We start from the raw sequence: 13,690 nt of genomic DNA, 5'->3' as shown, positions 1-13,690 counted from the left end.
AGGACAAGCTTGACCAGGCAATGGCCTCTACGACAGACAGCCTTGAATCTCTTCAACGCCAGATAACCTCTTTAGCAGGAGTTGCTCTCCAGAACCAGAGGGCCCTGGACTTGTTGACTGCTGAACAGGGGGGGACTTGTGTTTTGTTGGGGGAGGAATGTTATGTCAATGAATCTGGGCTGGTAGAACAAGATGTACAGATGCTCAAAGAGCTCCGGGGGAACCTCCAGGCTCGCTATACTCCCAACACCCCTACCCCTTGGTATTCAAACCCCCTGATGGCTTGGATTCTCCCCCTCCTTGGCCCCATACTAGCCATTGGAGCCTTGCTTCTCTTGGCACCCTGCCTCATTCAGTTTCTAAAACAACAGATGAGTAACATTGCAAAGGTAACCTAACCACCAATCAGGTCTTAGTTCAATATCAAACTGTTTCTGACATAGGAGACATTTATTCCAATGACACCTCTCCTTTATAAAAGAAAAGAGAGGGAATTGTAGGGCACTGAGCTGAGAGACAACCAGGTGTCTGGTTGAACGAGTTTCAAACCCCGGAGACCCTTTGAGGGACGGTAGACCATTTGGCTTTGTTCCTGGCCCCCTGGTGCTCTCAGCTTCTGCCCTTACCGTTTCACAGCCCCTCCCTCAGAGAGGTTGAGAGGTCTACAACCATCAAACATCGGGTCACGTAGGAATGGTGCCCCAGGCTCTCCTCACATGCATATGAGGCATCCCCAAAACCTAGACTAAGCCAATGAGGTTACCTGTTGCTAAAACCTTCACCCACCCCAAACTGTATATATTGAGCCTAATTGAGAAGTAAAACACACACAAGAACCATCCAGGCGTCCGTCCGTAAACTTCCTTTCCTCGTTGACCCGCCGCAGCTCTTCTCCGATACCTGGCCGACGCTTCCCGGCTTAAGAGCTGTAACCCTTTAGAGCCCACTGGGCTCCTACCTAGCCGTCACTTCCCGGCTTAAGAGTTGTAACGCTTCAGAGCCTGCTAGGCTCTTCTGCTATCTAGCCGCATTCCCCAGCTAAACAAAGAGCTGTACCGCTTGACAACCCGCCGGCTCTCCCTGGAGCCTGCCTGGAACGCCCGGCTGCCTTTCCGTCAGCTAGACTGGCTCCTTATCGGCCTGGCCCAAGCCTGGACCAGTTCAGCAAGGAGTAGCAGAGGCAACACCTAGCGGCAGGAGCAGGCAATCCCCCCCTCCCCACTCACGCCCTGCCACCAACCGGGAGACTGCCATGGGACATCTGCAGGACCAGGTCCCCACAGTTTAGTCCATGGGAGCTCTGGGGGTAGGGGGTCTGGTTGGTTGATATTGCTGTTCTTCCTATGGGTTGCAAACCCTTTCGGCTCCTTCAGTCCTTTCTCTAACTCCTCCATTGGGGACCCCATGCTCAGTCTGATGATTGGCTGTGAGTATCTGCATCTGTATTGGTCAGGTGCTGGCAGAGGCTGTCAGGGGACAGCTATACCAGAGTCCTGTCAGCAAGCACTTCAGGCATCAGCGATAGTGTCTGGTGTCTGCAGGTGGGATAGATCCCTAAGTAAGGCAGTCTCTGGTTGGCCTTTCCTTGAGTCTCTGCTCCACACTTAGTCCCAGCATTTCCTTTAGACAGGAGCAATTCTGAATTTAAGTTTTTGAGATGGGTAGGTGGCCCCATCTCTCTACTGGGGGGGCCATGTCTATCCACTGGAGATAGTTTCTACAGATTCTCTCTTCCTTTTGATGGGTATATCAGCTAATGTCATCCCTGTTGGGTCCTGGGAACCTCTTGCTTCCCTGGCATCTGGGGCTTTCTAGTGGCTACCCCATCTCCCCATGCCCCACTGCTACATATTTCTGTTCAATTTCCTGACCCTCTGTACTTCTTTCCTGTGTCTCCCCATACCTGATCTTGATCCCCCACCCTTTCTTTTTCCTCCCCATCCTCTCTCCCTCCCATCTTAAAATCCCTCTGTCCCTGGGCAGCCGGGCTCCACAGTCCTCCCACTTCTGCCCTGTGCTGCCATCTAGTGGATGGTTGTCGATTGTTTCTTGAATCCACAGCTCCCTGATGTGGTGGAGTGAGCTCCCGAGCTATGTCTCCCTACTCATCGCAACCATTGCAAATGTGGTCGGTGAAACAAGGCTGGGTCTCCATCCTATTTGCTCAGTCTTGAGGGGAACACAAGCAGTGTTTATAGGCAAGCAGCCTCTCTTCCTGGCAATAATTTACAATTCTTAAGAAAGGTAATTCTCCACTGAGTAGCCATCTATAATTAATTTTTAAGAAGTTTCTTTTCTCCCTCTTTCCTTCTGTCTTTACTGCCACCTCCACAAGTCTTTAATATAATCTTTGGAGCCTGTCTTGTGGATTTTAAGGCAAAACCTGTCTGGGCTTCATGGGCTCCCTGATTGTGCAAGGGACGTGATGGCAGATCCTGAAATCAATGGACAGATTGTGAGCAGCATCCAGGACAGACAGATAAGAGGAAAAGAAGTGATCTATTTTAATGCCCTACCTCTGCTCTGTTTTCAATTGCATGATTCCAACTACGTGACATTGGGCATAGTAAAACCCAGAGAAGCAAATAAAGAATGAGGCCAGAGCCAGTGGGAAGGGGGAATGGGGACCTTGGTGGCTATAAAGGCCCAGTTAGGCAAGTGTCATAGTCAGGGTTACTATCACTGTGATGAAACACCATGGCCAAAAGCAGGTTGGGGAAGAAAGGCTTATACTTCATTATTACTGTTCATCATTGAGGCATCAAGACAGCAACTCTGACAGGGCAGGAACCTGGAGGTAGGAGCTGATTCAAAGGCAGTAGAGGGATGCTGCTTACTGGCTTGCTCCTTGTCTCGCTCAGCCCAGAGGTGGCACCACCAACCATGGATTGGGTCTTCCCCATCAATCACTAGTTAAGAAAATGCACTACAGCCTTGCCTACAGCCTTATCTTATGGAGGCATTTTCTCAACTGAGGATCCCTCCTCTCCAACGACTTTAACTTGTGTTGCATTGACATAAGATTATCCAGCACAATGTCTGTATGTGGTTGTGCTCAGAGCTCCTGGACCCTGCAGAGACCAAGAGATGGCTATGCCATGGAACCCAGAACTCCTTAGTTACGCTTCTCAGTGCCAGTGCCTGTGTGGGCATGAGCATCTTCCAGTGAGTCTCTAACTTAAAGTATGTTAAAGGACATTACTGGAGAACCAACCTATCTTCAGGTGTTCAGAGTGAGTTTACCTCAGTTTATTTCTTCTTCTTCTACAGAAAACAAGTACAGACATGCCTCTCGTGCCTCTCTGACTTCCTCTTTTGGATAGAGGCTTATCTTCCTCAGAGTTCACCATGCCACAGGGCTGGGGGTATAACTCCACTGTAAATTGCTTGCCTGGTATGCATGAAGCCCAGGGTTCTATCCTCAGTAGTAAAATAAACACCTACAGGGGTGAGCAAACTCACATCTATGAAGCCACCAAGTTCCTAAGGTCATAGTTGAAGCTAAATTCCTAGATGCAAACTGGTTTTTGAAAGGCTAGGGCCCATAAACTGAGCTCATTGCTCCAGAAAGCCAGTTATTTGAGCATTGCAGAATGTGTCAGACCTTGACACACACCCACCCCTGAATACCCACTAGTTATAGAAAGAGATGGCAGACATTTTATTTAAGGAAAACAACCAACTTCCCCTCTCTGTCCCTAATGAACTTCCTTTCTTCTTTCCCTATGCTTAGCTACAAAAACCCCAGCTTGAAATAGATAACTTGCATTGTCTTGAAGCCTGGCCACTGTGCCACTGGATCCTGTGCCCCGAATTTAGAGGGCCAGAACTTCTGCAAGGCACCGCCTCTCTGGCATTAAGTAAAGCCTGCTCTAGCGGTTGGAAGTAATCTGAATTCTTACCTCTTATTTCCTCCTACAAACTTAAATCTTATGTGTCTTGCAGTTTCTGTGTAAGTATGTGCACCATGCAACCTCAGTGCCAACACTTGGCACTGTGCGTGCTGTATCGCCACACAGTCAGCTGGTGCCGCAGAAACACCTCAGTGCTGCTTCGCGACCATTGCTCATTGTGTGCTGCAGTATCTTTACTGTACTTACAAAAAGTTGTCCGTTCTTATTCAGATGTAATGATTGAATCAGGGAAAACAAAGACCTCCTAATATTTTCCCATTATTTATCTTCAGGAAAGGGACAAAGGCCATGTGGGATGAGAAGGAGGTGCAAGGTGGGTGGGGACAGACTCAAATGACAATTAACCTGAACAGCTGTGATCCCACAGTCAGTTGGGAGGGAGACGCCGGAGCATCTGAAGCCCAAGGTTGCTCTTAACTAGGATCAGCCAGATAAGTGTCTCTATAGCCTCTGTAGCAGGTTTCCTCCTGTTTGTGCTGAGAAATGACTTTCATGCTTTTTAGCAATGAAATGAAAGCTAGTCAATGGTAATATCAGCTGCCTTCTCACCCTTAGAAGTATTCAAGCATCAGACAAGTGACTTGTGGCTAGAGGAAGATGCTTGTCAGCTGTACTGGCTTGTTTTATGTCAACTTGACACACGCTAGAGTCATCTGAGAGGAGGGAGCCTCAATTGAGAAAATGTCCCCACATTTGTGGGTGGTGCCATCTCTGGGCTGGTGGGTTTTATAAGAAAGCAGGCTGAGCAAGCCATGATGAGCAAGCAAGTAAGCAGCACCCCTCCATGGCCTCTGCATCAGCTCCTTCTTCCAGGTTCCTGCCCTGTATGCATTCCTGTCCACATTTCCTGTCCTTATTTCCTTCAGTGATGAACAGAGAGATAGAAGTGTCAGCCAAGTAAACCCTTGCCTCCACAGTTGGGTTTTGATCGTGGTGTTTCATCGCAGCAATAGTAGCCCTAACTAGGATGGAAATTGGTACTAGGAAGAGGTTATTGCTGTGACAGACATGTTGTTTTGAGGAGGAGTGTGGAAGAACTTTGGAACATGGGACTAGAAAAGCCATTGCTCGTTAAGCTGAGTGAGCTGTTCTGTGGGACCTTGGGAGATAAGAACGTTGGCAGCAGTGCAGATGATGGAGGACTGGCTTGAGTTTCAGAGGGAAGCAAAACTCTCCAGGGCCACTTGTGTGAAGAGTGTGGTGTCTGGTCAGCTGGAGCTAAAGAATCAGCTGTGATTGAAAAAACACCAACATCATTAAGGTGAAATCTTCTGGGAAGTGTTTCCTGAGAGCTGGCACACAGGAGTCATGTTCCAGAGACAGCCAAGATTAAACCTTGTGTTGGCAGCTGAACTTGGTGGTCTAAGAGTCACCCAGGTGGTGCTGGTTTTGAAGTGTGAAGGGGTCATGAAGAGCAGCTGAAGCTTGTCAATGTATGGCAAGGTTATCCCTGAAGAGAGCCTAGGAGAGGCTATTGGTAAAAGTGTAGCCCAGTTGCAGCAGAAGACCCTAGATTTGGAAGATGCCTGTACCGTGGAATGGCCACCGAGAAGAGCAGCATCAGTGGAGTGGAGTCAGCTGGTGCCTAGAAGTCAAGCTGTGCATTCTATAGAGGGCAGAACTGGAGAAGTGACCCAGACCCCTTGAAGGAGCCAGAAGATCATGAGTGAATCCCCAATAGAGACCATCCCTATGGACATTGCATTATTTACACTATTGTTGCTTGGTTTTGCTTTCTTTAGATTGTGACTGTGCCCTGGTTCTTTCCTCTTGAAGTAAGAAAGTATTTAATTTAATTTAATTTAATTTAATTTAATTTAATTTAATTTAATTTTTTGTAGGAGTTCACAGCTGAAAGACCTTGAACTTTCAAAAAGAGATCTTGGATTTTTAAAGAGATTGGATATTTTCTTTCTTTCTTTCTTTCTTTCTTTCTTTCTTTCTTTCTTTCTTTCTTTCTTTCTTTTTGGCTTTTCAAGACAGGGTTTCTCTGTATAGCCTTGGTTATCCTAGAACTCACTCTGTAGACCAGGCAGGCCTCGAACTCAGAAACCCACCTGCCTCTGCCTCCCAAGTGCTGGGATTAAAGGCGTGCGCCACCACCGCCCGGCGAGATTGGATATTTTCAAGACTGAAGTTTTAATGTGTTTGTAAGAACTATGGGATTTTTAAAGTTACTTGTGTTTATAATGTGCTATCAATATCAATGTGCCATCCTGAAGGGGGGGGGTGAAAAGAAAGAAAATTCTAACTGAAAAGTGAGGAGTTTTGTGTCATGTTGACAAGGGGTCAGCTGTCTTGGTTAGTTTTATATCAGTGTGACACAAGCTATAGAGTCATCAGGAGGGAGCCTCCGCTGAGAAAATGTCTCCATAAGATGGGGCTATAGGCAACCCTGTTGGGTATTTTCTTAATTAGTGATTGAAGTGGGATAGGAATGGGAAGCCCATTGTTGGTGCTGCCCCTGGGCAGGTGGTCCTGGTTTCTATAAGAAAGCAGGCTAAGCAGGATGAAGAACAAGCCAGTAAGCAGCACCCTTCCATGACCTCTGCATCAGCTCCTGCCTCAGGTTCCTGCCCTGTTTGAGTTCCTGTCCTCAGTGATATGGAAGTGTAAGTCAAATAAACCCTTTGCTCCCCAACTTGCTTTGGTCATGGTGTTTCATCACAGCAATGAAACCCTGACTAAGACAGAAGTCGTTGTTACTATAGGCTTTAACAACCCAAACATCTTGATGGAGGAGAACTGTAGTTTCTCTAGAGTTGAAGCACGAAGCTCTATCAGTCTCTCATCAGAACATAGGTAATAACCTTCACAGATGAAGATGATGGCTGCCCTGGTTTAGCCAGCTTGCAAAGTCTAGTCACCAGGAGCAGCCAGGTGAAGAAAAGTGCTTATGGTGAATGAGCCCCAGAGGGAGGGTTTTCTGCTCGAACAAATGGGTGGCAAGCCAAAATCATTTCCACTAGGGAAGGGTACCAAATTCAGGAGAAGGAAGTGACCTCATGGTGAGAAATGGAGACCAGTCTCGGCAATTTTTCCTTCCTCCCTCCTACCCTTTCTCCCTTTTAGAGCTGGGGGGTCTCATTGTGTTGCTCAGGCTGGTCTTGAACACATGAGCTCACGCAATTCTCCTGTATCCGTCTACCGAGCATCGCCTACAGGCATGCGCCACTACACATGGCTTTTCTAAACATACAAAGCCAAATACACCTGTCATGATTCAGCATGACAACTAGTGGAACAAAAGTTTCACAGAACAATATTTAACCACTGCTACAACACACTCAGACATAATTCTAGTCTACTTTTTAACAAGGCCAGTCAATCATGGTAGTTGCTAAGCAGTGCATCCTTACATGGCTTCATTATCCCATCAACATCATGACCTCTCACAGCAAGAGACCAGCCTTATGTCCCTATGTGGTGTGTGACAAATCCCTTTGCTGATGTGGAGCAAATGTACAGAAGAGAACTTGGTTCTAAGTATGGGATGTGTAAATTTCTATGCAGTAAATACGTTCATGTCGTCTATTTTATTCTGTTCTATCTCGCCCCATTTTTATTGAAATGAGATATCTATAACATAAAGTTTGCCCATTTTAACAAGTTTTAAATATACAGGTCTGTTGCATTAAGAACATTCACATTTTTTCCACCAGAACTTAAATTGCTTTGGTAAACTGAAACTGTTTACTTACTAAACAATAACTCTCCCTCCCCTCTCCCTTCTCCTGTCTTCTCTCTCCCCTTTTCCCTCTCCCATTTAACCCTCATTTTACTTCTAACTGTATGGCAAACATTTACTCTAGGAATCTTCTATGTAAGGCAACATATAACTATACATTATCTATTTGTTATGGGCCTGGCACCAAGCTCTGTGCCACTAAACTTTGCTATGTTGTAGTATATCAGATTTCCTTCCTAGGGGTGAAAATGTATCATGTGTGTTTGTATATATGCATGTATGTATGCATGTATGTATGTGTGCATGTATACTGCTACATTTTGTTTGCTCATGCATCAATGGACACTTGAAATGTTTCTGCTGAAATGCCTTTAGCTACTGTAAAAAGGCTGCTATGAACATGTGTAAATAAATTCTCTTTTTCCTTCTTTAAATGGTTGTTGTACCTGGGTATAGTGCTGTAGGCCAGTAATATCAGCACTTGAGACATGTGAGTTTGGAGCCAGCCCAGGTCACACAGGAAGACCTTGTAGCATGTCTAGGATGTATATGTAAGGTAGGGAATCAACACAGATGAATGTCATGTTTAGAATTAGATTCCAACTCCACACTGTATCATGTGTGTGCAGATAACCCACGATCTGAAAAAGTCCAACATCCAAAACACTTCTGGATGCACTTTGGTTGAAGGATGAACAGTTTGTATCTCCCCGTTTCCTCACAGACCTACCTTTATATCTTAGCTTATTTCCTGGCCATCATCAGGGCACAAATAGTTAATTATTTCTAGCTACACTTAACATTCATTCCCCTCTTCCTCCTGGGGACACTTTAGCTGGGTTCCTCCCTCCACTTGCCTTCCTTGGAGATAACAGTTCTTAAGATGACAAAGTCCATGAAAGTTCCTGCCACTAGAGGAAAGGGCACTAGAAGATGGCTTCTCATTCTGTTGTCATCCTCCTGGCCCCCTCCATTTCCCCCTGACCCTCCCCGCGAGTAGTTAAGAACCCAAAACTTAAGTAGACGCCCTGTGCTATCTGATCTGTTTCTGAAGTTAAAGAATCCTAAGATATTAGATACAAGTTAACCTCAAGAGGGTGCTATAAATCACTGTCCTCAGGTCTCCAGCTCACCCTTCCTTTCCCCTCAGTGAGGTCCAGGAAAAGTTGCTCCCAATGGGTCGATCTAAAGGCAGCTTCCTGACAAAGGAACAGATAGAACTATAGAAACAGAAATGCTGTACAGAGCTTATAGATTCCTCAGCATTCCATTTTCAGCTGCCCACAGAACTGATATTGGTATCGGGTGTCTCTTGTAGTCTTAGTCTCTTCTATGAGTACCTTCTGAGGAAGGATGTAAAAATGGCTTCCCTCATTCTCACAAAGAACTCAAACTGGAAAAGATGCATTTAGACGTGAGGGAAAACTGGACTGCTTGCTTGCTTACTAAGCACAAAATTATATATATATATATATATATATATATATATATATATATATATATATACACACACACACATATATATATATCCTTTTAGGTCAAAAGCTATTGACAGCTTTAAAGGCACTTGGGTTGTGGCTGGGAGTGACAACAGTCCTGTAGGTGAGCTTAAAGATGAACACAAACTGTGACTATGGTCTATACCCTTAAGGCTTATTTTGAAGTCAGTTATTTCCACGAGAACCCTGGATATAATGAGTGTTCCTGGGACTTGAAGGATGGCTCACTGGTTAAGAGCACTGGCTGCTCTTCCAGAGGTCCTGAGTTCAATTCCCAGCAACCATATGCTGGCTCATAGCCATCTATAACGTGATCTGATGTCCTCTCCTGGCATACAGGTGTTCATGCAGATAGAGCACTCATACAATAAATAAATAAATAAATAAATAAATAAATAAATAAATAAATAAATGATTGTTCCCTATGGCCCTGGACCCTAAATTGACCTTTGCTACTTGGCCATCCTGTCACAAGACAACCATATGGTTGATGACTACTATGATGACTAGGATCAATAACTTAAGGTCTAGTTCTATCCTAGGTCTCCGGAATCACCTTTATTTACCTCCTCTCAGGATTATTGACTTGTCCTTAAATAGTCTGATTTAAAAAAAAAAAACCCTACTTCTATCAAATCATTATTCACTGTGCACATGTATTAAAAGTCTGTGCTGTTTTACATAATTATGCACAACTACTATGTCAATTAAAATACGTATAACAATCAGGGCCGGTGAGATAGCTCAGCAGGTAGAGGTGCTTGCTGCTAAGTTCAATCTCTGGGATCTACAAGGGGTAAGGAAAGAACCCACTTATGCAAATTTTCCTCTGACCTCCACATGCATACCGTGGCAGGAACACACACATACGTGTGTGTGTGTGTGTGTGTGTGTGTGTGTGTGTGTGTGTGTAGAGAAAACAATCTAATTATATTTCCCACACTGTAAAAGTATAACAAATCATTCCAAACAAGATGTAACAAAGCAGAGTCCACTGGAGCCCTGGAGCATGGGGCATCAATGTGTGCATAGGAGCTACTGCAGTGGGTTGGAGGCAGTGAGGTAGAGGCCTGAGAACTACTCTGAGATTCTAGAAACCTGGGTTATAGCCAAAATGCTTTAAAGCATCATGGATGCAGGAACATCTGCAAGCTGGAGCCAGCCAGTCATACCTCACCACTCCTGACCAGCTGCACACCTTCTTGTCAGCTGCCTTGAGTCATGCAGCCCTGCAGCCCACATCAGAAGAACAAGCCTGGAGGGGAAATAGAGCAGAGAAAAAAGATGACTTCCAGAACAGCCTGCCTGCATCTGTGCATATTCAACATGACTTGATCACTTTTGCATGTGGTAGGTTGATGCTATGCCTTATTTTCCTAAAGAGAGACAAGGTAGGGTCTTGATCTAGAGAGGATTTGTCTGTCATTGGCTATTGTCACTTAATCATCTATCCATTCAGCCAATGTTTATTGAATACCTATCTTGTGTCTGGCCCCATTTCAGGTGCTAGAGATGAGGGTAAGTACAGATATAAAATATATTCAGTGAGAGAAGCAAAACAAGATAAATGGTGTAGACATATACCCCAAGGTGCAGCGGTGGCTTATGTTTACAGAAACATTACAGATCATGGATTTGCATAACAGATGTTAGGGAAAGCCTGGGTTTTTTTTTTTTTTTATGGTATTCCACTTTGGGTATTTTTTAAATGTGTTTTAGATTTATCATTTTTATGCATATGAGGGTTTCCCTGCCTGGTACCTGCAGAGGTTGAAAGAGGGCATTGGGTTCCCCTTAGAACTGGAGTTATAGACTGTTGGAAGCCACCATGCGGGTGCTGGCAATTGGAATGGGTCCTCTACAAGAGCAGCAAGCACTCTTAACCATTGAGTCAACTCTCCAGTGCCGACTTGTTGCATATTTTATTCGTACACATTCTACTACCTTCAGGAATGGTGTATGGAGGCTGGAGCAATGGCTCAGAGGCTAAGAGCGCTTCTGCTCATATAGTAGGTGTGGGTTTCTGTCTCAACACCCATACTGGATGTCAGAACTGCCTGTAATTCTAGTTCCAAGGATTTGAACATCCTCTTTTGACTTTTATGGGCAACTGTGTACATATAGAACACATACACATAAATCTTTTTTATAAAAAGGACAATGTTTAAAGGAATGGATGCAATATGTCAGTTACCAGTTAAGCCATTGAACTTCTGAGATGTCACAGAGCAGGTCTGATATATTTCAGGAACAGAGTCTGAGTTTTCAGATAAGGTATTTATTAGCGATCGATACCAATAGAAAGGAGGTGTCGAAACCAGAATTCTTAGGGAGAAGTTGAACTACAGCACAAACCAATAATGTTGACCCTGTAGAGGGTTCTGGAATGTGAACAGCTTGCCAAAATGACCCCTTGTTGATTGGCAAAGGCTGTGCCCTTACTGTCCATTACAGGCACTTAGTAGGTATAGATCACACCAAGAAAACATGCATGTGAGCAGGGCTGCTCCTTGAGGAAGACAAAGTTGGAAACTGTCTCCAAGATGGCTAACACAATCCTTTCTTGAGAGAGGTATGGGCAGGATCCACTTGGGAGCAGTATGCTTTGTACTTGGAGACAAAAGAGAGGACTACTTGCAACATTGTAACAGGTCAAGTGACTAATAGCCTTAGACATCAATAAACACAGATGTTAATGCCAGAGAAAGTCACAAAAAAAGACAGTGAATGAATGAAAAAAAAAGCTCAACCTCATTTAAAATTATATAAATGAAAGTAGTAAAAAAAAAATATATATATATATAAAACATGTCACTTTTTATCATCACAAAAGAAAGCTAATAGAATCAAATGAGTGGAATTTGGGTAAGTGAACGATCTTAGGAAATTACTTGTGGGAGGGTAAATTGATGTAACATTTCGAGAAGGTAATTTTTGCAATATTATTGGAAATCCTTAAAATGCTTGTGCCTGCTAGCCAGGTATACTAGCAATCTATTGCCTTGTTACAAATGTCTCACACTTAACTATTTGAAGCAGTAAGTATATATTGCAACATCTGAAGAGTTTGAAAACACTTAAATTGGCAGTTCTGGCTCAGAGTCTCACTCAAGACATGAGTTGGGAATTGGAAGTCCTGACACAGGCTGGAAGATATGTTACCAAAGTAGTATAAATTGTGGCAAAATGCCTGGATACCTTAATGCCTATTGGCAGGAGGCCTTGGATTGGCTGCAAGGGCTCCTCCATAGGACTGCTTATCTCTTTAACATTGTAGGAGATTTTCCTCAGAATGACTGATCCAAGAACAAAATGCAAGCCACATTATCTTCTCAAACCTAACTTCAAATGTCATGCTGAGTTATTTATAATGCCACGGTCTGTATGTTAGGAATGAGTCACTAAGGTTTTGTTTTGTTTGTTTTGTTTTGTTTTTTTTTTGTTTTTTTGAGACAGGGTTTCTCTTTGTAGTCCTGGCTGTCCTGGAACTCACTCTGTAGACCAGGCTGGCCTCGAACTCAGAAATCCACCTGCCTCTGCCTCCCAAGTGCTGGGATTAAAGGCATGCCCCACCACTGCCCGGCGAGTCACTAAGCTTAACCCACACAGGCAGGAACATGGTCCCACAGAACTTAGGATAATCAATATTGTATATAGTTTTAAAAAACTACTTCAATTTTCCAATAACCACAAATTATTTATAGTTCTCCCCAATGCAAAATATACTCAGCCCCCAAATTTCCCAGAAGCCATGTCCCTGTAAGATATCTGATGGGCCCAGAGTGTTGATATTTTCTTAGTTTCCAAGTATGACAGAGGCTCCTCAGGACACCATCAAATTGAGCTTCAACAACACTGTAGCTGTTGGTCTGAAGACATGGTAGTGCAGAGCCAAGTTCTATTTCTATACATTTATTCTGTCCATGCTAAACTCTCAAAAGATGAAAAGCATGACTCTCACAGAATCTTAAAATTAGCACATGTCAAATGTTTATTTACTAATGAATGAATTGTTAAAATGGAAAAAAAAAAAAAAAAAAAAAAAAAAAAAAAAAACTCCAAAAAGCACTGGGAGGAACTGTGTGCCCATGAAGAAAAGTTAAAGGTGCTCAAATTAGATGGGGAGGTTGTGTGCAAATCCGTATATTATTTAGGGTAACAGCAACAGCATCTTAACCTTTGTAATAATCTTCCATTCAACAGAAGTATATAAGGTGATGTAGCTGCACCATGCCTAGGATAAACTAAAATAGTAAATATCGGGGGCTGGAGAAAAAGGGTCAGTGCTTAATATAACTGGCTAGTCTTCCAGAAGACCTAGGTTCAATTCCCAGCACCTACCATGGTGGCTCACAAACATTTGTCATTCTGCTTTCAAGGAATACAATGACCTCTTCTGGCCTCTGAGAGCACCAGGCATGCACATGTGTCATAATCATTTACACACACACACACACTAATAATAATAATAATAATAATAATAATAATAATAATAATAATAATAATAACAATAATAATAAACAAAACCAAGCAGAGGGGCATTCTCCTAGAGAAATAATCTTCAGTTGGCAGTGTGTGTGTGTGTGTGT

Source organism: Arvicanthis niloticus, chromosome 21 (assembly GCF_011762505.2).
Source record: "Arvicanthis niloticus isolate mArvNil1 chromosome 21, mArvNil1.pat.X, whole genome shotgun sequence".
NCBI lineage: Eukaryota > Metazoa > Chordata > Mammalia > Rodentia > Muridae > Arvicanthis > Arvicanthis niloticus.
Note: the sequence above shows the minus strand (reverse complement) of the source record.